The sequence below is a fragment of the Canis lupus genome, chromosome 18 (genome assembly GCF_048164855.1).
Source record: "Canis lupus baileyi chromosome 18, mCanLup2.hap1, whole genome shotgun sequence".
Lineage (NCBI taxonomy): Eukaryota > Metazoa > Chordata > Mammalia > Carnivora > Canidae > Canis > Canis lupus.
The window spans coordinates 60896718-60924474 of NC_132855.1; the positions used below are offsets into that span (position 1 = coordinate 60896718).

At 36.3% G+C, this 27757-nt stretch overlaps 1 long non-coding RNA gene across 1 annotated transcript in view; it reads left to right on the forward strand.

The window, feature by feature from the left end:
• Nucleotides 1-27525, forward strand: part of LOC140609346 (uncharacterized) — a 50515-nt gene extending 22990 nt beyond the window's left edge. The window contains exon 3 of the long non-coding RNA XR_012011228.1: nucleotides 27325-27525. This is a non-coding gene — a long non-coding RNA (uncharacterized lncRNA). The remainder of the gene's footprint in view (nucleotides 1-27324) is intronic.
• Nucleotides 27526-27757: the final 232 nt, after the last annotated feature.

The window sequence follows — 27757 nt, forward strand, 5'->3', positions numbered from 1 at the left end:
TCACCATAACAAAGGCATACTCTCTTGTGGAAAGAATTTGAGCACAATTCTGAGCCTCATCTAAGTCCCATAGAGTCTTCATGTTTCGACTAAAGAGAGAAAAACAGAGCCACAGGGTTCTGGAACATTGTAGCTAGAGAAGAAAATAGGTGGGGGGTGGGGGCCAGGTGGGGGGTGAAGGGAGAGAAACAGATGTGGAATTCATAGCTCTAACAAAACAGGCCACTAAAATAATGAGACTTAATTGGAAGACTAGAGAATGCTCACCCTCTTCATACCTTGCTAGCCTATGAAAGTGAAATATAAAGAGAAAAAAGAATGAGGAAAGGTAAAACTTTGGGACAATTTCAAAAGTCTAAAATATGTGTAATAAATATATTTATTTATTTATTTATTTTTTGAATAGAAAAGAAAGAGAAAAAAGAATTGGAAAAAACAAAAACAAAAACCTAATAATGGCTAAATTTCTAAAATTGATGACAGACACCAAACTACAGAACCAGGAAGCTCCAACAAACACCAAACAGAATGAATACTAAAAACAACATAAACAAATAGATAATAACAAAACTAAAACTAAAACAGAGAACTTACTATGGCCAAACATATCATAATCCAACTGCAGACAAGATAAAGAGAAATTTTAAAGTGAGCCAGATTAAGGGTACTATATGACTTATCTCAAGGTCATGAGTTTGAGCTCCATACTAGGGGTAGACATTACTTTGAAAAGTAAAATAAAATAAGCCAGGTGGAAAAAAAAATCACTTCCCCCCATGAAGAACGAATATAGGATTACAGTGGATTTCTCATAAGAAATCTTGGAAGAAAGAAGAGAGTGGAGTGAAATATTTAAGAATATGTATAGATATATCTAAATTTTGAAAAAGAATGCCTATGAAGGAGAAATAAAGATTTTTCTCATGAAACAAAAACTAAGGCAATTAATTGCTAACCAGACTTTCCCTGCAAATCTTAGAAGAAATTCTAAATGCAGAAAGAATAGCATATAGATCAAAAACTTGGATCAGTATAAGGAAAAAGAGCACAAAGAAGGAGTAAATGAAGGCGAAATATTTTATGTAATTAATAATCTTAATCCATTGCTTACTTTAGTAGCAATGTTTTGGGGATTATATCACATGGATAAGTAAAATGAATGATGGTGATATTACTAGAAATGAACCGAAAGAATTAGGAATTCTCTATTTGAGGTATTTTTACTATATATGTGAAGCAGTATAATGTTATTTGAAGGTATATTTAGAGTAGTTAAATATGTGTATTGAAAATTCTAGAGCAACCACTAACTTTTTTAAAAGCAGTATACTTGATGTGCTAAGAGAGATAATCCTATAAAATGCTCAATTTAAAAAAAAGCAGAAAAAGGGGGAGAAATGAAACAAAGAACAAATGCAACATACAGAAGTTAAAATATGGTATATGTTTATTCAATTATATCAATAGTTAAATATAAATGGTCTAAATACATCAATTAAAAGACAAATTGTCAGAATTGATAAACAAAACCAAGATCCTATATGTCATCTAAAAGTAACTTATTCATCTTAAATACAAGGAAACAGATACAAGGATAGCAAAGAGATGGAGAAAAATATTTTATGCCAACATTAATCAAAATAAATCTGAATCAGTTATACCAGTTGCAGACAAGGCAGACTTCTGAACAAGGGTCGTTATCAATGATAAAGAGGTACATTAAATAATGATAAAGGACTGATCCTCCAAGAAAATAAAACAAAATGTATATGAACCCAACAGTAGAGTTCCAAAACACATGAGGAAAAAAGTGATAGAACTAAAAATAGAGTAGATAAATCCACTATGTTAGTTGGACGCTTTGGTGCTTTTCATTCAGTAAGTTAAAGGCCAAACAGAAAGAAATCAGTAGGATATATATGACTTGAAAAGCAAGATAAATATACTTGTTTTAAGGGACTCAATCTAACAAAAGCAGAATATACAATATATACAATATATACAATATACAATATTCACATTATTCTCAAGTCATATAAAATACTAACCAAGATTTGCCACCTTTGGGGCCATGAAACATACTTTCACAAATTTAAAAATAGAAACTATACAAATTGCATACAAATTATACAAACTGGAAATTACTCCAATCTGTTCATTCTCAGAACAAAATGGAATTAAACAAGACTCAAAAATAGATACAAAAATAGATAACTAGAAAACCTCTAGATAACTATTAATCAGCACTACCAATAATTTACAGATCAAAGAAAAAGTCAAAATATAAATTAAAATTTTTGAAGTGAATATAAAAATACAATGCACACAAGTCTGTGGCATGCAAGGGCAGTGGTTAAAAGAAAATTTATAGCATGGAATAAACATGTCAGAAAAAAAGTTGATCTAAAATTAGTAATCTAGGCTTTCCTTTAGGAAAACAGATAAATGAGAATAAGGTAATCCTAAAGCCTAAAGGAAGAAAAGAAACAATAAAAGAAAAAAAATGTAGAAATAAACTAAATTTAAAACAACAGAAAAAAAAAATAAAGCCAAAGGCTAGTTGTCTGAAAATTTCAATAAAATTGACGAACTGGCTAGGCTAACTAGACAAATTTTCACTTGGAAAAAATGAATTTAGAATACATTTAGATTTACAGGACAGTTGTGAAGGTGTTACAGTTTCCATACGCTCAAGCTCAGTTTCCTTTATTACTAACGTCTTACATTAGTAATATATATTTATCATAATTAATTAAATATTATAGATCCATTAATATTAACTAAAGTTCATACTTAACATTAATAGCTTCTTAGTTTTTACCTGGGTCCTTTTATCATTCCAGGGTCCAATACCACATTTATTTAACCAAAGCAATTAGGAATTTTGTGATTGTTCTAACTTCTGAAGTTCAATGTCAACCTCAGTTTTGATTCACAAACTTATATTTGCTTATTTCCCTGGGAATCAATACTTGATATAATATCGTTTCTATACTGGTTACTTAGAGAGCTTTCTTAGTTTGACACTCTACTGGTAGTGTTAGATACTCTAAACATATCTGTTTATTTAATTAAAAATCGTATTTGAATTTATAATTCAATTTCCTTTAAGTAAGGCACTTACAATTAAGTACTTAATTTAGCCAGAGATTGTCCTTAGACATTATACGATAAGCTCTTTGTTTTAGAGACAGTGAGATCAAAAGCACAAGAGGTGAACCGCCTTGCTAGGATAACAGCTAGTTAGCAGCAGAGCCCAGACTAAGACACAGATCTCTGAACTCCTCGGTGTCTTTTCCTTTTTCCCACATTGATATTTTTCCAGCTTCATCTCTGGTCTTGTTCTTCCAGCCTTAGATATAAATTAGGATAATTCCTCCAGTTTTGTTCCCGCATAACAGAATAAATTAGAATAGCATCTGAGTAATCTCTAAATATATATCTTTCTAAAAAATTTATAGCTGCAAAATATTTTTTGAAATATAATGCCCTTTAAAATGTTTAGAGTTTAAATTGTTTTCAAACATCTCAGAAGTTATTTTTTTCTTGAAAATGTATGCATTTTATTTTTATGGCATCTTTTATAGTAAATCGTTGCAGTGCAGGCTTGACTTTTTTTATCTTTGAGATATTAAAAGCCATTTTAACCAAGAGATGGCCTGTACTTACACCTGTACTGACCTAATACACAGTAATGGCTCATTTGTAAGTTTTATAACCTAAGGGTTTAATATTTCACTGGAAAGACTCTAATGGGCTTTGGCATGAGAAAAATCTATGGAGAAGTCAGATGACTTTTTATAGATTATTAAGTAACAGTCATTTGAAACAATATACACTTCAGTACCAGGAGATTATGTAAATGTTACGGAGATCTTTTTCTTTTTCTTTTTTTCCCCTACCAACTGCTTGAATTTCTATTACATTTATAGTTTTCTATCACAGTTACAGTTTGTAAGAGGTAGATATGCATGTTATAAATGATTGTTGAGCACATTTGCTTAAGAGAAAAGCATACTGTGGGGCACCTAGGTGGCTTGGTCAGGTAAGTGGCTGACTCTTGATTCCCACTCAGGACACGAGCTCAGAGTACTGATATAGAGCCCCATGTCAGGCTCTCTGCTGAGCATGGAGCCTGCCTAAGATTCTCTCTCTCCCTCTCCCCTTCCACCCATCTGTTCATAAATGCATATGCACGCCTCTCTCTCCCTCTAAAAAAAAAATTAATTAATTAGAGGGAAAGGATCCCAAGATCATATAAACCTTGTTACCTCATCACTGTCTCTACTTCTTTTAAATTACATCCATTATAACAAATGTTTCATACAAAACATAAAATGGTTGTTTCAAATATTGGTTTTTATGATAGATATATAATAAGGTGTTTGCTTAATTTATAATACATTTTCCAATTACCAATTATGCAGCCCCACCAGTTTATCAACACATTTTATTGAACTGCTATACACTTAGCCCACAGCTGTGCTACTTTTAATAGACTTTTTTCAAATATTTTTATTTTAGAATGTTTTTTAGAAAATTATTCCTATTAGAGTCACGCTAAACAATTTTCATGTGAGTGGCCCAGCCTGACAAAACTCTTTGAAAGATCTGACACAGTATGTTGACCTACTTATCATTGTGGATGTCGGACAGTCCTGTAGAACCAACAGTATCGGCCATACTCCAAAGACAGGAGTCTGCTTTTTCTGAAAAACCTAACATGCCTTAATTGAAACAAAAGATATATCAGTGCATGGTCTAGAATGATTCCATTTGATTTCAAAAGATTCTAAGGATAAACAAAAGAGATAGTTCCCTGAGGAATTATATAGATGAGAAATTTTGAAGGAATCAATCTCTCAATGAGGCAAGGAAATAGGGGGTGATGAGAGAGATGACAGGGTTAGCAGCCATATAATTGTTGATCTTGGTTGGTTCAAGGGAAGCAGAGAAAATGCCTGCTATCTGAACATATGGAAAGGTTCATCCAACAGAAGCAAAGGACATGTTATCCTCAAGTTCATATGGAACATTCACCATGATAGACCATGTCCCATACCATTAAACATAGTTCAATGAATTTAAAAGAACAGAAATCATACAATGTCCTCAGAATACATTGGATTTAAACTAGAACCCAAAACATAAAGACAGCTAGAAAATCCCAAAATATTTGGAGATTAAACAACACATTTCTTTTTTTTTTTTTAAGATTTTATTTATTTATTCAAGACAGACACAGAGAGAGGCAGAGACACAGGCAGAGGGAGAAGCAGGCTCCATGCAGGGAGCCTGACCTGGGACTTGATCCTAGGTCTCCAGGATCATGCCCTGGGCTGAAGGCAGCGCCAAACCGCCGAGCCACCCAGGCTGCCCAAACAACACATGACTTAGTGAAAAAATTCTCATTAGAAAATATTTTGAAAAAAAATATTTTGAATGTAAGAAAAATGTAAACATATTAAAAACATGAGTGTGATGCAGCAAAAGCAGTGTTTAGAGGGAAATTTACATCATATCAGAAAAAAAGATCCAAAATCAATACCCTAAACTTCTTCCTCAGGAAATGAGAGTAAAAGAACAATTTTAAATCTAAAGCAAACAGAAGAGAAGACATAATAAAAATTACAGAATACATAAAACTGAAAACAAGAAAATAATGAGGAAAATCAACAAAATCAAAAGGTAGTTCTTTGAGAAGACTAAGAAAATTGAAAAGCCATAGGCAGTCTAACAAAAATGAAGGAGAGAAGACATAAATCACAAATATCAGAAATGAGAAAGTGTCATCACTTCGGATCTCATGGACCTTAAAAGGATTATAATGGAATAATACAGATAGTTCCATGCCCTCAAATTTAATGATATAGATGAAATAGAATAATTGAAAAGCACAAACCAAAACTCAAACAAGGAGAAATCAATCATTGAAATGGACCTATAGCTATTAAATAATTTGATGACCTACTAATAACCAGAGCAGGGAAATGCATTACAAAAAAGGAAAACCATAGTCAATATCCTTCTTTAATACAGATGCAGAAGCTCTCAACAAACTATTTGTATATAAAATCCAATAATATATTAAAGTATTATACTTGGGGCACCCAGGTTGGCTCAGATGGTTGAGTGTCTGCATTGGGCTCAGGTCATGATCTGCACGTATTACTGTTAGCAATGGGAAAAAAATAAAATAAATGTAAATAAAATATAAAAAGGAAAAAATATATAAAAAGGATTATACACTTTAATTGCTCCACCAGCATCAAATCTATTTTTTAATAAATTTATTTTTTATTGGTGTTCAATTTGTTAACATACAGAATAACACCCAGTGCTCATCCCATCAAGTGCCCACCTCAGTGCCTGCCACCCAGTCACCCCCACCCCCCGCCCACCTCCCCTTCCACCACCCCTAGTTCGTTTCCCACATATCGTTTACTTTAAAGGACAGTACTGATGCTTTATTTTGGTTATCTCTTCCTAAATACAAAATACATCTTAAAGGATGTTCCTCTGCCTTGTGTTCTGGGAGAAGCATATCTTTGAACTACCTTTATCCTGATTGTTCTTTCCTTATGTCCATGTTATCAGATTTAAATTTCACAGTATTATGTAGCTATGAGTTTGGATGGTTTATTTTCATTCTTTTTCTTATTCAATATAAACTTTTAGAAAGTACAGCTGAAATGATTTCCGAAAGTCGGCTTTGTGATTTCCGGGACTCATTTACCTTTTGAACTTGCTTTCCTGAGAACATTTCTATTTGTTATCATTAGTAAAAATCAATTTCTTGAAGCTCATTGCTTTAACAGACTAATTTCCTTTTCTCTACTCTGTTTATATTTAGGGGGTCCTCCCTCAAACTTGCCTCTCTCCACCTTTGAATAATGCCCTAGGTGCCTTTAATTAATCCCATGTTATATATACAACTATATGCGTAAGTACGCCGTAGCTAATGTTTTTGTCCTTATTTGGTTCACAGAGAATGGTACTACTAGCCATTTCTAAACAACTTATTTGTTACTTATTATTCTTTCTAATCTTTTTTTTTTTTAATTTTTTATTTATTTATGATAGTCAGAGAGAGAGAGGCAGAAGCAGGCTCCATGCAGCGGGAGCCCGATGTGGGATTCGATCCCGGGTCTCCGGGATCGCGCCCTGGGCCAAAGGCAGGTGCCAAACCGCTGCGCCACCCAGGGATCCCTTATTATTCTTTCTAAAAAGTCAGGACCTTCTAAAGTTGTTGGCGTAATAAGCAAACAATCTACTTATTCTATTTGAAGGCTTTCTTTTTTTTCATCTGCCTCCTTGATATCTGGAGGAAGACTTAGTTATTTAAGCATCATATCCAACTCATAATTTAAGAAAGTGCAATGCAGGTATTTTCAAAGGGCTAATATTTTTTGTTCGTTTGTTTCTCTCTTCTTTCAGTGGGATGTCACCTTTACTGTCTTTCATTCCCATTACTTCCCAAGTTGCCTCTCATATTTTGCAGTTTTTACATACTTATCACTAAATAATTGGTTTCTTGAACATTCCTTTTGACTTCTTTGAACTACCAGGATGGAGGCCACTGGATGGATAGTTTTGCTTTCTCATTATTAAATATAGTTCCTAACAATACGGAAAATTAGGATCCTAGCTCACAGAGAATGCAACTTTTTGAAGCAGGGCTCTGTCTTAGCCAACCCCAAAAATATGTGGCATTGACTTAACAGCTGCATGGCAAAAAGTGAGAAAACTAATACTGGAGACTTTAAAAACAGTAATCCATGTTTGTAACAGAAAAGATGTACTTAATCATCTGCAACAAGGAAGAAAAAAGAAAACAAACAAACAAACAAAAAAACCCACATGTATTTGCTGGGTCAAAGTTCCAGGGGAGAAACTAGAAACAGGACTCAGAATATGAACCCTTGCTAGGTTGTGCGAGCTTCTGTGGGCTGGATTAAAACCCATGTGGGAAGAGACGGGTTTATACCTAAACGAACTGGCCAGCTGGCGGGCACAGATGAAGGGATGAAGGGCTTTCTAAGCTGAAGCCACCGATTCTAACTCCAAACAATGGAAGATCCAGAGTTTCAGTAAAATATCTCTATTGGACAGTGTGAGAGAAAGGGAGAGAGAGAGAGAAGAGAGAGAGGGAGGGAGGAAGGGAGCAGGAGAGAGTGCTCAAATTTGAGAACTGAATTGAGGTGGGGCACATGGGAGCAAAGCAGCAGAAAATAAAGCAGATTTGATACATATGATTGGGGAAAACTGCCTGCCATTAGTGACAAATGCAATGTCTAGCGAACTTGAACTTGTGAAGGGATCTTGTTAGCAAAGAAACCATGAGGTTGAACTAAACGCACCACTGACTTTTGGAATCACAGACCATTAGTCTTCCATAAGCAGTAGTCTTTAGAGGGAGTATGATACCAAGGATGGAGGGCCCCAGAATACCCGTTCACAGAAGCTGTGACCAAAGAGCACAACAGAGAAAGAAGAGTTTCTTGACATGTAGAGCCAGGGGTCATGACAAACAATGGGCAAGATAGTTCCTCCAGGAGAAAAGAGCCAGGGCCTCATAAATGCTGGTGTTAATTTTTATTGTGACAGCCCAACAAATGGGCCCTTGTTAGAAACATGAGTCTTAATTGTCGTCAAATTTTTAAAAATTTTTCCAAATTAAAGAATTTGACTTGATTCCCTTATATTTGAGAAGAAGGGTGACTTCCAAAATGACTCAAAGGCCACACGTTATTATTATTTATCATCTATACTCCAACAGATGCTATATTGTCTATTACAAAGTATATCCTTTCCCTCTTCTCTACTAATCTGAACATGTAGATAAATGCACCCAGGCACGTGCACATACATATCCATGTATAATTCTCTAAGAGTATAGCTACTTATATCAATGTTGAGAATTATAACTGGTATGTATACGGACGCACATTGCTTTCCTTTGTATAAGGACATATTTTGTCTACTACCCGTAGGCATTGCTAAGTACAAAGAGAAAATTCATTTTTATGAATAAAGAAGACTTCTGGAAACAAGATAGGTGATTACACAGGGAAGAGGTGGGGATTTCTCAGTGACGTGGAAATGCACAAACATTTATATACTTATTATATACTGGATACTCTGTTTTGTGTTAAAAAATTTTATTCACAGTAACTACATGAGAATATTATTGTCCACATTTAAATGAGGAAATATGACAAAAATGAATTTTTTCTTCACTTTGCACAACCGATAAGTAATAGACTGAGATATATTTTATAAGTAAAAGAGGTACTGGATTGACTCAATGTAGGGATGACTTAACAAAAGGACCTTCAGGAAAATCAGGTTACTCAAAAAGGACACAGAAGTTATTCAGGGATCATTTTACAAGAAAGAGTCAAAACTAGTATGGGTGGGGGGGCAGACGGGACTCCAGCTCCCTCTCTGCTGGTTTTCTGCTAGGCCCCATTTACTCATGTTCCACATTTTGCCTCTGAATAAGCCAAAGACCCCACTTCCAGGGAAAGCAAGAAAGTTAATCATTCTCTGAATTTTGCCCTAGGCCCCAAACACCTGATAACACCTAACAAGAGCCAGATCCCAAACACGTTCCAGGACTTAGCTTCAAACCAACCTGGGCTGATACTGGCATCAATGCTTTGATTATTTATGGAGTAGCACCTATTGTTCACTTCACATCTGCCCTTGATTGGAACCTACCCTGAATTCCTGGAGGAATGTGTACCCTCGAACCTTTCCTAATATAACCCCTTAGCTCTACATGACATCAAGATTCACTCTCCTTTCCAAGTCCAGACACTCTGTCTGCTATACCTGTCGTTTACACTACACGATAACCTCTCTTTTCAGTTTCTCTGGCTCATGTTTGAGTCCTCCCCTACACGCAGCCAAAGACCCGCTTGGCTAGTCCTGTGGGACCTGCTCCTGGGTTCTGACTGGGTCTGCTTGCTTCAAAACTATTATTATATAATAATATTACCAACTTTTATTTTAGCATGGAATTTAGATCAAAATACTGCATATCAGCTACAAACACATTGATTTTTGAAATAAATTTACCTTTCTAATCATCATAGAAAGTCTGATTTAGTATACAATATTTTACTTTTTGGGAAAGTTATGGATTTATACAGCTGATTGGAGTAGCCCTTAAAACCTTGTAATTAGGGATCCCTGGGTGGCACAGTGGTTTGGCGCCTGCCTTTGGCCCAGGGCGCGATCCTGGAGACCCGGGATCAAATCCCACGTCGGGCTCCCGGTGCCTGGAGCCTGCTTCTCCCTCTGCCTGTGTCTCTGCCTCTCTCTCTTTGTGACTATCATAAATAAATAAATTAAAAAAAAAACCTTGTAATTACAAATCTAAAATCTGAACATTAGACAAATTATTGAAGGAATCTTTGATCGATAATGACTGATTTTGTGAATGATTATGCAATTCATTAGTCTAAATTCTTTTAAACATTGCTTGCTAAAACATTATCTCTAGGTAAATTATTGATGTATTCCTTTAGTGAAATATTATATGCAATTTAAACACCAACTATTTTAGCAGAAATTATTTTTTTAATTGGCTCAACTGCTGATTGTAATCAACAATTAATTTTTCCAAAAAAAAAAAACAATTAATTTTTCCCTTTAAGAATCTGAAGTCTAGGGATCCCTGGGTGGCGCAGCGTTTGGCGCCTGCCTTTGGCTCAGGGCGTGATCCTGGAGACCCGGGATCGGGTCCCACGTCGGGCTCCTGGTGCATGGAGCCTGCTTCTCCCTCTGCCTGTGTCTCTGCCTCTCTCTCTCTCTCTGTGACTATCATAAATAAATAAAAATTAAAAAAAAAAAAAGAATCTGAAGTCTGATATCCCAGACATATACATTAGGCAAAATAGAACTTTAAAAAAAAAAAGACTATATGATGATTCTAAGACATGGGGAAGCAATATAATACAAAACTATAAAAGGATGAACATTTAGATGGATTATAAATGCAACCATTTCATGAATACTTTAAAATATTGTAGAAAAGAAAAAAATCAAAGCATTTTTTTTTCAAAATATTTTAATGACAAACAATATATTTCTGACAGTGTAAAGGAAAATCTAGTTGTCTATATCTGCCCTGCCATATGCATATAATAACCCTGGAAACCAGTGAGTGACAGTGACAAATGTTAATGACTCACAGGTCTATGCATTTTTGGCTGCTTCTCTACTAAACTATATGCTGTAATTTGCGGAGAGGACCTCTGCTAGATTTAGCTGTGATTAGCCACAGATTAAGTGTGGGATTAAAGTCTCCTCATTCTAGGACACAACCTGAAGGAGCTCCTCTCCTCTGGGACATGGGGTTTCAGGGAAGAGGAAGGATTCAGAGGAGTAAACAGAAACATACAGTGCCTCTTCCTGTTTCTGCTCAGAACAAGCAGAAACCACTCCAGCTCAGGGAACTCCTGTGCCCTTGTTCCAGGGCTCATTTGGAACAGTTCTACCCCAAAGTTATGTCAGGTGACAGTTTTACCAAATTTCATCCCACTATTTTACATGGGCTGAATATTGTGCATCTGCAATAACAGCCGAATGCCTGAACCATGAGTCTCTAATGCAAATACCACGCTGTTGAGGTTTTGTCCTGGCAACATTCTACATCTGGTGCCACTCTTGGCATCAGTCTGGTTCTGTCGTGATCATACACAATATTCCGCTGGCAACTTCGATGTTCATAATGCCTTGCATTTATGTCTTGCTTCAGCGTCTGAGAGTCTATTATGACTCTTGAGCACTCTACTGGGTTTATCGTTGCTGGACCTGGATGTAGGATGCAAGCTGGATGAGACACTCCTCTGTGTGTTTCCTCACTTTGGGATCCAGGATGAAGGGGCCTATCTTACATGGGATGTGTTCCCAGAGTGGTGAGTGGAAACACACATCTCTAAAAACCTCTGCTCGGTAATGGTAAATCTGTTCTATTTGCATTCCAGTGGCAAAAAAAAGAAGAAGAAAGAAGGAAAGAAAGAAAGAAGGAAAGGAAAGGAAAGGAAAGGAAAGGAAAGGAAAGGAAAGGAAAGGAAAGAAGGAAGGAAGGAAAGAAAGAAAGAAAGAAAGACAGAAAGAAAGAAAGAAAGAAAGAAAGAAAGAAAGAAAGAAAGAAAGAAAGGAAGGAAGAAAGAAAGAAGAAAGAAAGAGAAAAAAGAGAGAAAAAGAAAAAGAAAAAGAAAAAGAAGAAAAAGAAAAAGAAAAAGAAAAAGAAAAAGAAAAAGAAAAAGAAAAGGAAAAGGAAAAAAAATACCTGGTCAAGGCAAAGTTCACTGGAAAAGTAGAATTTTTTTTCTCCATATTAAACCATGGCAAGAGTGAGGAAAAGAGAAGTATCATGAATAAATAATACAAAATAGATAAATATCCCTGCATTTTTTATGTGCGTTAGATCTACTTTATTTCATAAATAAGTATTCTTGAGAAATTATTTCACGAAGCTAGATGACACCATTATCAAGCTGGCTCATGTAAGCCTCTCTATTTTGTAAAATTAATGCTATAGTAGTGTATACAAATCATCAATTTTAAATCTATAGCTTTCAATCTCTACACAATAGAACAATGCAAAGAAGACTGATGTTTCTGAAACAGAAGGCTGAGACAATTATTAAATAATTATAATTATAGTGATAAGTATTCAAAGTGTGAATGTTTCTAAACATGTTGTGCATCTGGCTAATCAATGTCTCCACCTATATGTTAAGATGTGTTGGAAGATGAAATTATTGATATTTTCTGCTCTCAAAGGCATGGCAGTAGCAGAGGATTTGAAGATTATTTGTTTGTTATGTGACTAATATTATGCATATGGTCATCGAAAAAAAAAGCTGTCCTTACCTACTTGCGAGGTGTCATGGATTTCATCACCAAGGAAGGATGTGTGCAATGATGGCAATTGCTATTTTTAAGCTTTGACAAAAATCTAGAATGTTATGAATCAGAACGATTCTGTAACGACTTTGAAATAAATCTGTGCACAAGTAGTTAGACATGCCTACAGGAGACCTTTTGCCACTAAACTTCTTTGAATGTGAAAAGTCACTAATTGTTTTGCATTGATATTTTATTAAAACATGGCATAAACTAGATTTAATTTATACATTAAAAACTAGAATCCTTGTTCATAAGACTGGTAGACACCATTTCTTAGGCACACACAATGGGAATGAATATTACAGATACCGCCTTTTAAACACAGACCAATCTCAAGAATTCTAAAATCACACAAAATGTTTTTATACCTGTAATAGGTATACCTATTACACCGAAAGCCTTAACTGTTTGCTTAGGGAGTAGTGAGCGGTCCTCCAAAACCTGTCTTTCCTTCCTTCTGGGAACATGGGAACAACATATTTCTCTCTCTTCCCTCCCAGGGAGGAGTGTCTACCTAAGCAAATTACCTATGGAGTGTGAGCAGAAGTGATGTTTTCCACTTCCATGTTGAGTCCTCAGGATTGTGGCCTTATCCTCTCCACTGACAGAGCTGCTAGGGACCAAGCTGATTCAGCTTTGAGACAATGGAAATGCTGTATGGGATGTGGTTTCATGACGTGGAGATATCCAAGCTGCCAAGTGTCCATGTAGAACAAAATTGTTTTGTGAATGTTGACAATTAATTTAGAACTATTACATAAAAGTGAAATAAACTTGCCTATTTTTTTTTTTCCAAACACTGTGATTATGAGGCTTATATAAACACCAAATAACTCATTATGGTCATCTGATTTAGCAATAAGGTGTAGCAATTTTAATGTGACCTTCTTACATGGCACATACAAAGAGAGGTGCTAAGATACAACCTTCTCATAATCTCTCTTCTTTTTCACTTTCTTTTCACATAGGTTAGCGAGTAGTATGTTTTTGGTAACAAAAAGGATGGATCTCATTTTATGTGATTTTGCTAAATCACACAAGATCAATATGCCAGGGGCAGCCCTGGTGGCGCAGCAGTTTGGCACCGCCTGCAGCCTAGGGTGTGATCCTGGAGGCCCCGGATCGAGTACCATGTCGGGCTCCCTGCATGGAGCCTGCTTCTCCCTCTGCCTCTCTCTCTCTTTCTGAATAAATAAATAAATCTTAAAAAAAAAAAAGATCAATATGCCAAACATCAAAAAGTACTATTGCTAAGTAATATAGCAATAAAAATATATCAGTTTTGATGTTTCTCATTTAATGGTAAAATTAGTTATCACAAATTTCTTTTCAACTTCATGTTTAAAGGTCGTCTTTTCAAAAAGAGATGTTTCACAGATGGAATGTATTTGAAAAATTCACTAGAAAACAAATACTCTTCAAAATGACACTTGGAAGGATTATACACAAAGCCTAAAGATTTTTATTGATAATACACACAAAAAAAGGTCACTCTTCCGTGTTTTAACTGCTTATCTTGAAATGTAGGGCACTTGGGTGGCTCAGTCTGTTGAACGTCTTCCAGTTGCGTCATAATCCCAGGGTTCTGAGATCGAGTTCCACATCAAGCTCCCTCTTTCTCAGGGCACCTGCTTCTACTTCTCCCCCTGCCTGCCCCCTGCTTGTGCTCATTCTCTCTCTCTATCCAATAAATGAATAAATTAAAAAAAGAACTGTAATTTTAGAAGTTCCAGGAAAAATAACTGTTAAACATGAAATAAGATTATCTATGCTTTACTTAAGATGAGTTCTTTTCTACAACTTAAACCTAGAAAGGTACTTAGGAGTGGCAGGGATGTAGGCACTGGCATAAAGCATAAGGATGAATACACACTCCTGGACAAAACCTGCCTGAAATCTATTAGTACTTTGTAAGTATTGACTGAGTTGTTTTGATGCATAATTTTAATGACTCCTGAATTTGTTGTTTTTTTTTCCCCTTGATTCAGACAAATAACAAAATAAAAAAGTTTAATCATTACACACTTGCTCGTTAATGACTTTTAAGTGTCCATAGTTTGGGTTCTCCAAAGTGTAGTCCTGAGAAACCCAAGTAGAGAGAGAGGAGAGTGGGACAGAGAAGAGCCCACAGTGAATGTATTCATGAGGAAGTTGCTCCTAAGAGCAAGGACGGCACCATCCTACCTGGCCGTAGGGCCCTCTGAGCAGCACTGTGAAACTCACCCCAGGACTCTCTTACCTACTGGAAGCAGGCCAACTCTCGCACTCTCCTGTTAACTCTCATCCTGCCCCAGGGGGAGCATTGCTCACAAGGGCGATAAGCTACAGAATTGCATCTGATGGTGGAGAGCAAGCTCCCTTAGTGGTGGAGAAAGCTCTCAGGCAGAGAAGGGAGACAGACCAGGGCTTCTGATTAAGAAATGCTGCAAACTGTCTCTAGCTACCAGTGGCCTCAGATGGCCCAAGGCAGACATGCTGGCTCATCGATAGCATCTGCCCTCTCGACTTTGTAACTATTATATTGTGTCTGTTTATTCATCCAATATTCATGGAGCACCTTTCATTGGGAAAGAGTTCTAACTGCTTAGGAAATAATGATCAACAAAACAAAATCCTCATTCTTGTGGATGGTATTTTAATGGGGGAAGAGGGACCATAAAAAAAAAAAAAAAGCAAATGAGTATATAATTGGGTGGTATTGATAGAATGGTTAAGATTTATTTTTTTATGTAAAAGAAGTTCCTGGGTGGTTCAGCAGTTGAGCGTCTGCCTTCAGCTCAGGGTATGACCCTGATCAAGTCCCATGTCAGGCTCCCTGCATGGAGCCTGCTTCTCCCTCTGCCAGTGTCTCTGTCTCTCTCTGTCTCTCATGAATAAATAGATAAAGCCTTAAAAAAAAAAAGTGTAAACGGACCTTATGGCCATTCACAAATATCTAATTATTTCAATAATTTTACTTAGATCATATCTACAAAGGTGATGTATATTGGTGCGTTTAATGTAACAATAAAGCCAGTACATGTGATTCATTCATTATATCTTAATCTGGTTGCATGTTTAGATTCGGTCATATTTTCTTTCATGTAACCTGGTTTTATTATATACACAGTTCCTACCATACTGTGTCAGATACTGAAAAGGCCATGGAATAAGCAAACAAAAGAAACAATTCTTGCCTTCTAATAGTTATAACAGCTCAAAATATTTTACTTAGGGATAGCCAGCACAGAAATAAAGCTTATTTTGTATTGAGGGATACTTGGTAGGACACAGTTAATTTGGGTCTGAGCTGAAGAAATTAACTAGGAGAACCGTTTTTTTCCTCCAGCAATTTTTCATCTTCTGTATCTTTCATCTCCCCCACCCCAACCCTGCTTTCGGCTTTCCCCTTCTTGTCTCCTTCCTTGCCCACCTCCCTCCCTCCCTTGGTCTTTCTGTCGCATAATTGTATTCGATTATAGTCAGGAAAACAAATAAGAAAACCTGGCTATCCCCACCCCCATGTGACGTCCTATCACTTCCAATTTCACTAGCTCTGGTTTTGTTGTCCTTCCCGTCAATATGTCCTGTCGAGGAGAAAGCCCACGATGGGCTTGGAGAGGTCAGGCCTCAGTTCATCATCCACTGGCAATTTGTTTCTCATTTATAATCCTGAAGTAACACTTGGTTGACCCACTGCTGAATATATGGCACTTGTGCCATATTGTTTCCTGGAGAGAAATTATCTTCCTCACCTCTTACCACACAACACTTTAAAATGTTTTGGAAGTCAGGCTAGCTGCTCAAATTCACTCTAACACAGATGACATGGAGAGAGAGGAACAAAGAGAAGGGCCAGGGCCAGCGACCTGCTCGCATGCACATGTGTACACAGAACAGGGAATACGGGGTCACTAAATTTGAATGTGAATTCTTGTCTGCCCAGTGCTGAATTGAGTCGAATGCACAGATGGAAGTGAAGTGAAGGACATGAAATATTCCATATGTTGGTATTAAGCACCGAATATGTATCATGTCCTGAGGTGTATAAAAGAATGCCACACATTTTTTAATTTTCTTTTTCAGGGAAAGTTGGAGTCTATTCTTACTTCCTTTGAATCTGGGTTGGCTCAAAACTGCTTTGATCAATAGAGGTCTGTGCTCACACTCTAAAACATGTAGCAACTTCCATCTTAGCCTTTTGGAGCCTGAGTTACCATAAAAGATGTCCAAATGTCCAACTACTTAGCTGGGAAGACCATCCAGGGAGGCCCTAAAATTATATGGAAGAGGGGTTCTGAGCTCAGCCTTCAGTCTTTCCTCCCCTACGTGCCAGACAGAGGAGTGAAGCCATCCTGAACCATCCAGATCCATCTAACCACCAGCCAGATACTACCACTGGGGCATTGCTAGGGCATGAAACAGGAAAACCACCCAGGAGGTGTGCCCATATTCATACCTTACAAAACAGTGAGGCATATTCAGGTGGTTGTTGTCTAAAGCAATCAGTAATCTGTTGTTTATGAATAGATAAAGATCATGCCCTGCAAACATGAGAGAACTCTACTGAGTGTGCTGTTTATATGACTACAGCATATTTTTTTCACATTATCAATGACATGTCACATCTAAATATTGTGGTTGTGACTTGGACTGGGTCCAAGTTGAGGAAAGAGAAGAGGATAGCACTGAATGGTTTCTTCCATCAAAAACCTTGATATATTCTCTTTTCTCCTTCCTTTGTTTCATGATTCTAGAAAAAGGAACAGGGCCAGGACAGGAGTACAGATACACAAACAGGACAACCTTAGTGGAATGATTCAAAAGCTAGCCAGCTTGTTGTCAACCCCCATTAACACTGATCGAAAGGAGAGACACCTCCTCAACGGGGGTTCAAAGCTGTGATTCAGTGAGGGCATTGCTGCCTATAACCCTCCAAAAAAGTTACTGGAGAAGTCATGCTCTGTTCAGGCAGCTTGCCTTAAGTCTGAAAACATTTTTTGCGTGTTTCAGCAGCTCCCAGCCCTGTGACACAGTTTCAAGTTGTGCTTCAGTTTTCCTTTGAAGCTTTTTCTTTCCTTTTTTTTTCCTACTCCACTGCTTATAAAGGCCCTCTTTCAGCTTTTAAAAAAGATAAAGGGTTGCATGAAAGTCAGTTATTTTCAAAAGAGTAAGATGGAAAAACAATAATAGGAATGGAGAAGTTGGGTGAGACACAGTTTTGTGACCTACTTAAAACAGCTCAAAACATTTGAGATTTCATGATGTCAACTGTTCAAAATGAGTTTAATAAATGAGTTTAATAACTGTCTAAATGTAGTCTTCCAGTCCACATACATAGAGAATTCTTTTCTGTGGTTGCATTGCCCTGGGGTAGTCACATCATTATCTGTTGGCTTATGCTGGTTTACTACTGACACAGAACTATAGAGAACTTCTCCCCTGAGAAGTGTGACTAAACAGTATTGTAAAAATATCTTCTCTGCTATGACCAAATAATTTGAAAAAATATGGAAAGCTGAGTTGGCTTATTTTGTGTTCATAAAAAATCCAAAGTAAAAGTCAGAATTTAAGAAGTCACCAGACATTTCATTGCCTAGTTTTCACAAAATATTTCAAGTATCTGAGAAAATACAGAATAGTACCCAAATTTTATCTTTACAAGGAAAAGCCAAAGTCAATCTATTGCCAAAATCTTAGATGATTTTCTAGTACCAGTTGCTTTAATGAAATATACAGCAAAAATAAAGAAATTCTACAGTTTGAAATAATGACTTCCAACAAGGGCTGCTGAGTTCCCTATTTCTCATGAAATACTCATGAAAACACAGAAAAAAGATGCAATGTTATAAAACTACTAAAAACTGGGGGTGCCTGGGTGGCTCAGTCCATTAAAGATTGACTCTTGATTTCACTCAGGTCATGATCTCAGGGTGGTAGGATCTAGCTGTGTAGGTCTCCACACCGGCAGGGAGCCTGCTTACGATTCTCTCCCTGTCCCTCTCCCCTGCATGTGCATGCACATGCTCACTCTCTCTCTTCCCTTCTTAAAAACAATTGAAACAAAAACAAATACAAACTACTAAAACCTGAACCTCTGGTCAAGAGTTTCCCAGGTCCCAAAGAAATTGTCACCAACCATAGCAGAGACAGGACCTTAACACAAAAAAATGAAAGGTGTTGAGAATATGATGGCAGATTTCCATCCAATCCCAGAGAAAACAAGTCTTCCCAGACCAGAAAGGAGAAATATATGTTCCATTTTCTTGCCAAAACTTACATCCATACACCTTACAGGAGTAGCCTCTGTTTTTTTAAATTTTGTTTTGTTTTGTTTTTCCAAGAATGTGAACCACATTGGATGCTCTAGTTCTCATTCATTTCCATTTCCATTTCAGGGCTGCACTGGACATCCAGTGACCTGTTAGACCTTAAGATGTGAGGTTCATCACAGGGAGGACAGAGATAGAAAAAGCTGGAGTGTTGGTGTGTAATGGGTTACAGATGCTCATGCACTGTTTCTGAAAAGGAAGGAACTGTTTCAAATATTCCAGTAATAAATTCCTGTCATTAAAAAAAAGGAAAGCCCTTTCATTTCTTTTTCCCCCCCCTTTCATTTCAGTAGAATACTAGTTGGGGACACATTTTACAATCCAGATTCATTTCTGACTTGAAGAATTAGAAGAGCAGAAATAATTTACCTATTCTGTTTATGTCAAAACGTGAGCCAAGTCGGAGCTCTCCCCATTTAATGACTGGGAAACAAAGAACATCTGAACTTCTTAATAAAGCCAATGAGAAAAAGTCAACATAACAAGTAAAATAGCAGTGAAGAAAAATATGAAAAATATAATTGAGTTCTCCTAAAAATTTAAGAAAATATTGACCATATAAAATAGATAAAAGATGAGATAACAATTAACTCAAGTGAAAAATGTAAGTGACAGTAACAAAGCATGCAGAGGTGGGGAGGAGGGGAGGGACACTCTCACTGGGATATGAAAATATTATAAGACAATTTAACATTTGTAAAACTTGACCTATTTTTTAATGAAAACAATATAAAATTTAATTAGTCATACTAATGAGAACTGTAGGAATGTCCCTTATAATCCAAAGAATAAAGACAAATATTTAAAATAGAAGAACATTAAATATAGGCTATTGATAATGCAACAATAAATAACAGGTATAAAGAACAGGGAATGAAATGCGACTAAAGGGTAACATGTATCCTTGAAAATAAAAGAAAAACTGATCTAAATAATATAAATGAATGTAAGAGTAAGAGAAATTACAAAAATAATTCTTGAGAGAGCACATAGTAATAAGTGTTCAATTACAACAGTCTGGCTAAAAACTTTTATTTTTATAAATAGAATCAAACAGAAAGTAGAATCAGTTGTATACATGTTAAAGTATTTATAATAAAAATGCCAATGGTGATTTAAATTTGAAAAAATGAGGAATGATAAATGAGTAAGGCTATCTGAGAACATATTTAAAAACTATATATGAGGGATCCCTGGGTGGCGCAGCGGTTTGGCGCCTGCCTTTGGCCTAGGGCGTGATCCTGGAGACCCAGGATCGATTCCCACGTCGGGCTCCCGGTGCATGGAGCCTGCTTCTCTCTGCCTGTGTCTCTGCCTCTCTTTCTCTCTCTGTGACTATCATAAATAAATAAAAATTAAAAAAAATTTTTTAAAAACTATATATGAAAACCCAATATGAGTATATTTTATACCAAATTATTGATATGCATTCTAACAATATAGTACATAAGACCTGATGTGCAAGAATGAAATAATATATGGAGTAGTTTAATGAAAGTCAGAATTTATCACTTAATTCCTGCTAGGTACTATCCTAGTGTTTAACACAAGTGAACTTGTTTAATATGCATGATAATTCTTTTTTTTTTTTTTTTTGCATGATAATTCTTTCACTTATGTGCTTGTGTTCATTGTCCATTATTGCTGTGGAGGAGCAAGAATTCCTGTCCCCTCAAAGATCCTAGAATTGGATTAAGAATCCAATTGAAATGAGAGATTAACAGGAGACAATTACATTTAGTATAGATATGGAAATTCCAAAGACAGATAAAATGAGGGATATACATCACTCTGAATTAAGGAGAAGGGGTAGGGGCCTGAGAGTTCAGAGGAAAGGAATGCATTTCACAGGGTGATACGGAGAACAGATGTTTGGTAATGAGATGTTTGCCCTACTATACAAATGGGTCTCAGATAAAAATTATCTCTGTTAATAGCCCTTATTTTGGGAAAGACCCTCAATTTAGATTCTTCTGTGTGGTTAAGGGAGGGACAAAACTTTCTCTTAAACCCAAAGGCTCTCACGTGCCTTCAGCTCAAAACAATCCACATGACAAAGAGGCACATTCCAGGGGGAGGTGGAGTGGGGTGTTTCCTGAACCCCCTCACTGCCATGACAAATCACCTCAAATTTAGGGCCTTAAAACAACAAACCTACTATTCATAGTTTCTGTAGGTTAGTTGTTCAATGAGATTTTTGCCAGTCTAAAATCAAGGTGTCTCAGGGCTGTATTCCTTAATGGTGGCTTCAGGGAAGAATCACCCTCTAAACTCATTTAGATGTTGGCTGAATTAACTTCCTGTGGTTGTAGGACTGAGGTCCCCATTTCCCTGCTGGCTCTCTGCCAAGTACCATTTTCAGCTTTTAGTGGCTGCACACATTCCTTGACATGTGTTCAGTCAGCAACTGTGGGATAAGTCCTTCTCACACACGGAATCTCTCTCCTGCTTCTACTTTACACAAGCATCTCTGGCTGCCTCCTTCCTTCTTTCTTCCTCTTCTGCATCTAAGGGCTCATGCAACTACTTTTGAGCTCACCTGTGTAATTCAAGATAACCTCTCTATCTTAATGTCAGCTGATAAGTAACCTTAATTCTATCTGCAAAGTCCCAAGACAGTGATACCTAGGTTAGCATTTGATGGAATAACCAGAAGGTGAGACTCTTGGGGGGAACATCATCACAATTTTTCCTACCATTGCACTATTTTTATCTCAACTTTACAGATGAGTAAACTAGGTGCTAAGAGGTTAAATATCCACTAAGGATATAGGATCAAAGGCAAAAAAGCTGGATCTTGAACCTGAGTACTCCATCTCCAGAGTCTATGGTAACCATCATTATAGATAGAGAATTATGCCAAAGAGCAAATCCTAGCATAACACTATGTTATTGGTAATTCTAATACATCACAAATGAGGACAATTACTAGAACCCTGTGACACAGAATTCACTAACATTAATTCCGAGGCACTAAATATTTAAATATAAAAGATAACATTTCAAAAGTACTAGAAAAAAAGTGTCAGTGAATTTCTGTCATTATGAGATGAAAATGAATAACTAAAAGAAAAAAACATACAGAATGAAAACATTACCTTTGACTATATTTATAAATCGGTACTTTATTTCCAAACCTATAATAAAGGGGAAACAATTCCTTTATAAAATTCATTCCCTAGGTAAAAGTTCTTAAAAATCAATTTACAAAATTAATTGTATTCGGAAATGCCTACGTAAACAATTAGAAGACATTAGAGATGAAAAAGGAGCTTCCTGTTGCCTCTAAATTTTGGCTTAGATGAGACAGAGGACAACAATGTGCAAAGACAGCCTTCACCTTCCCCTTGGCTCAACTAAACTTCAGACAGCCTCCCTCACTGGAGGCCCTGACCTTTCTTTCCTCAGAACATTCACTTTAGAAAAATGTGTATTTATAAATTCTTTCTCTGTCCTGTTAACATGTAAATCTTTTTAAAAGCCTCTTGCCAGCGTCACAACCTAAAATGCCTGTCTGGAGGATTGAGAGCCATCCTTCGAAATGTGCTCCTCGAGGAAGACAGAGTACCTATCAGGAACCAAACTCTGACTTCTAACTCTGAGAAACAAACTAGGGGTGGTGGAAGGGGAGGTGGGAGGGGGGTGGGGGTGACTGGGTGACAGGCACTGAGGTGGGCACTTGATGGGATGAGCACTGGGTGTTATTCTATAAGTTGGCAAATTGAACACCAATAAAAAAATAAATTTATAAATAAATAAATAAATAAATAAATAAATAAATAAATAAATAAAATGAAAGTGACATAACAACAACAACAAAAAGGAACCAAACTCTGGTGGGAGCCTTGCTCCATGTTGTAAAACTACTTCCTGCTGTAACGATAAGAAAAAGTTATTTTTTCCAGTGGGTAAAGCCAATTAGCAAACACAGGTGGCCTAAGACTCCTCCCCACTCCAGCTTTTAAAAACTCTCTGAGCTCAGACTGAGCTCTGGCCTCTCTGGCCTACTGCGAGATTCTGCAATAAATCCTCCTTGTCTGTTCAGCTTTGTGCAGGGCAGTCTTTGCTTTGACACCACACTTACATTGGACAAGGGAGGGGAACCCAGAAATTGTAGAGAGGTTGGGAAATGAATGAGAAGAGACAGGGAAAGAATCTTCTCTGTCAGGTCTCCTAGGCCTAAGTCAGCCCTGAACTAGGGAGAAGGAAAATCTATGAACTTGAAGGGAGATTTAAATTTTAAATTGGATTCTACACTGGAGCCATCATTTTAATACCTCAAAGTGGGTTATAATTACTGAGATAAAATTTGTTTCTGTAACTCAAATATTCTGAGAGCGATGGCTTCTATCTTAGTGGTCCTTCACAGCAGGGGAGGAAGATTAAACGATTTATTTAAAGGCACTTGTTAGATAAAAATATAGATATTTCTTGATGTGCACTTCCAACTTCAGGACATTTAACCAGATATTTAAATTGCTTTTTAAAACATATACCACTTATGGCATTAGTACAGGAAACTATAACAACTCTTAACAAAATAAGTATAGGACTTTATTGGGGAAAAAAACAAAATAAATAAAAATGTATACTAAAATTCATTATTAGAAGACAGTGTCTTAGTATGTTAATTATTCCCAAATACATCTGTTATTTCTATTTATTGATTTAAAGATTTATTTTAGAGAGGCGTGTGGTAGATAAGAGCTGAGGGAGAAGAAAAGAGAGAATCTCAAGCAGGACTCCATGCTGAGCTTGGAGCCTAACATGGGGCTCAATCTCATGACCCTGAGATCATGACCTGAACTGAAATCAAAAGTTACACAGGTGCCCCAAATCTTTTATTTTTAAAATTCAAATTAGATTGTTAATGCTTTTCCTACTTTTTATAATTTTTACTCCAAAATAATGCAATGCAATCCACAGAGTAATGGATTATATATAAAAAGTAAAACCTATAGAATAAAATATAGGAACTTATTTTAAATACTTCAAATAAGGGAAGACTTCCTTCCTTTCTTCTTTTCTTTCTTTCTTTTCTTTTCTTTTCTTTCTTTCTTTCTTTCTTTCTTTCTTTCTTTCTTTCTTTCTTTCTTTCTTTCTTTCGTAAGCTCTATGCCCAGGGTGGGCCTTGAACCCACAACCCTGAGATCAATAGTCAAGAGTCACATGCTCTACCTACTAAGCCACCCAGGTACCTGAAGGGAAGACTTTTTAATGAAAGATATAAAAACTACAAAGCCTAGAGGGAAAGACTGGTGAATCTATCTTTTTGACTCTATCAAAAACCAGAACATTTAATTAAGAAGAAATATGAATAAGGTAGAAACAAGGATCAGGAAAATGGCAGTGAACAAGACAGATCTAATCTGTGTGTCATGGAATTCCAACATTGACAGACACTGGATTTAAGTCCATCTTACTTAACTCCAAGCTCATACTTTTTCACTATGCTAAAGTAAACATTTTTTGGTTAAATCTAATTTGTGTTTTATTATTTTTTTCTTTATAGGTCTCTATTGGCTCTTTAATAAAGTAATTGATCAAAATCTCCTCCCTGCAAAAGAAACTCAAACTTCATATACTTTGTAAAGAATTCAATTAAAATCTAAATTATCTGGATGAACTATTTCCCTTCTATACATCAGCTTGTGGATGGCCACCTGTTTATACTGTACTTAGAAAGCTGCCAAACAAATATATCCTTTCCAGTTGGTGATAGGAAACAATTTCCAGGCCATCACCTTCCACATTATGATTCATCTTGGCATTAATTTTATTGAAATAATAATGTACTTGGCTCTAGAATATCATTTGCCATCCAAGGATCTCCAAGTATGTAATAAACATTAATTAAGTAGCACAATAGCTCTGTAAGAGAAAACATCATTATCACAATCCTGGAATTGAATAGATTGTCTGTCAAACAAGGAAAATAATGACGGGGAACCCATTTTGAGCTAATCAGAAGGGAGCAGGTTGCCAACTTGAATCCTTTCAGTTCATTGCCATACTCAAGGAAATAGAAGAAGGGACAGGGATGAGTGGGGTTGAGCTCAGAAGAGAAGGAACCCCCAACCTGACACTGGGGTAAAACATCTCAGTTTGTCACTTAGTTTAATATATGAATTCCCTGTCATAATTCATTTAAAAAGATATTGGGTTGACAGTGTAAGAAACCTAAAAGCATTATGTGTAAGATCACCAAAAAGTCCCTAATTCAAACCTAGTCCTTAAAAGAAAGATGTTTGGAACTGAGGTAACTAGTTAAACACCAGGCACATACAAATCGATTAGTAAAACACCACCACCACCACTATTGTGGCTGCTGAAAATGACTCAAAACTCCCATTCTGAAATTAATTATGAGATATTTGTTTATTAAATGTAACAACATATCTTTAAATCTAATATAAAGTGCAAAGTTAACATTGTCATCAAGGGAAGTGACTTATCTGTAAATGAAGAACATGAAATGGAGGGGGTTCTTTTAATAAACAATTTTCTGTGTAACATGAGGCTTTTAATTGCTGGGTAAAGAAGTCACTATGGCATTTTCCATCAGGCGTGGTCACATTTGATTCTTCTGTTTCCCAAGGCCCAAGACAGTCGTTATCCCAAAAGAAAGAGTCAAATGAGAACTTCACTAATATGTTATCCGCACCCAACACATTTGTTTATAAGGAAGATGCCTCATTCTCTTTACCATGCAGCTTTGTATGGTCAACTTTATCTACTGTTAGTAATTGCTGGATTTGGGGTGCTTCTGCTCTAAAAAAATTTCACATGTTTTGCTGATTTGTAATTGGCAGGCCTCCCAAAGGTAGAGCTGTGAACATCTGTGTTAATGGGCTAATGTGTCACTTGGGTAACACACTACATTTGCATTCCCCGTAGCCCTTGTAATCTGCACAGGTGTTTCAAGTTTGTAGGAAAGATGAACTTAGAGTTACTTCTGTCCTTTTATGCACAAGGAGTTGGAAAACATTGAATGGAGATGAGATTGGTCATTAAGCTATGGAATATGCAGAGGACATTCTAATGCATTTCTGCATTTGGACTGTATCATCCAGAAAGAGTTCCTCAGTTATTCTGATTGCCTTTTCAAAAAAGACTTGACAGTGCATGCTCTTCCTATATTAGGGGTTTTCAGGAACAGGCACGTTTGCTTAGTTATAATGTAAAGTTAAGGTCACGCTAATAAATATACACTAAATGAGTAGTTTATTGGGCATTCTAAACTGCTTACTATGAGTTAATCTCCTGAAAAGAGAAGTGTTAATGCTTTAAGTATTGCACTTAAAAACAGAAAGGTAAATTGATTTTTTCTTAAAAGTTAAATTACTTAAAACATATCACAACACTGCTTTTTGACATCTTTTACCTGAAATGTTATCTTGGCTCCATTTATTCTTATTTCAAACTCTTTAATTTAGGTAAAACATTTCACAGATAGGCCTATTTCTTTAAGAGACTGTTACTTAGGAATCAGAAGTTTTGTGGAAAGAATACAACTAATAAAGAGGAACTAATATTTTCTTGTTCAAACATATTAATCATAATACTTAATGCCTATGGAACAAGCTTTTATGAGACATGTGGCCAATGCTTTTTAAGTATTTGCTCATTTCATCCTTATAGAATCCTGTGAAACAGGCATTATACTAGAGTTAACATCATTACATGTACATATTTGAAGAATAGGCACAAAGTAAAAATGTAATTTACCTGGAATTACACCAGTGACAGACCCATATTTTTAGCACAATACTGGACTGTGTCTAGCTAAGTGGGATCCATGAGGGATTCCAGTCACCTGTAGGATAGATGAGGGAACATGGGCAGTTCTTGTTTTCTGAAAAACGTACAGATTCAAAGCCATGAAATAGGACTTTGGTTTTCAATATTAGATACAAGAATCTCAGGTCTAGATTTTCAGATACAAGTGATAGTGTCTGTATCCGAAAAATGCCTGATAGATGTTGAAAAAAAAATATATATAACATGTTGATATTTTTTTCTTGGTGATTATGTTTTCCAATGTTATTTATGCACCATCAAGCCAAGTATCTGTCTCTGTTCCTAGGTTCTGGGGAAGAACGTTTTCCAGATTGAGAGTATGAAATCTCTCCTGTCTCTCATAGATGATCACATATTGTTTCGATAAGCAGACCTGAATGAATTGATCTCTGGGATGGCTGTGCACTAGAATCACTGTAACTGGTAATGTTGACTACAAATCATAGAACGACATTCTGTACACTGTGAATTAAAGAGTTCTAGGCTGTGATGCTAAGTTTAAAAGTCTATTGCAACTGACTTTGATTATAGTTATAGTTATAGTTATAGTTATAGTTATAATAATATAGTTATTATTAATATTGTAAACTAAGGCAATACTATGGCAATCAGGGTCACTCATGCAACCTGCCTGTGTGTCCACATATTGAACAGATCTAATCTTCAGGGACTGGCACCCAAGGCTCATCCTGGTGGCAAAAAAGCCTATTGACAGCTGT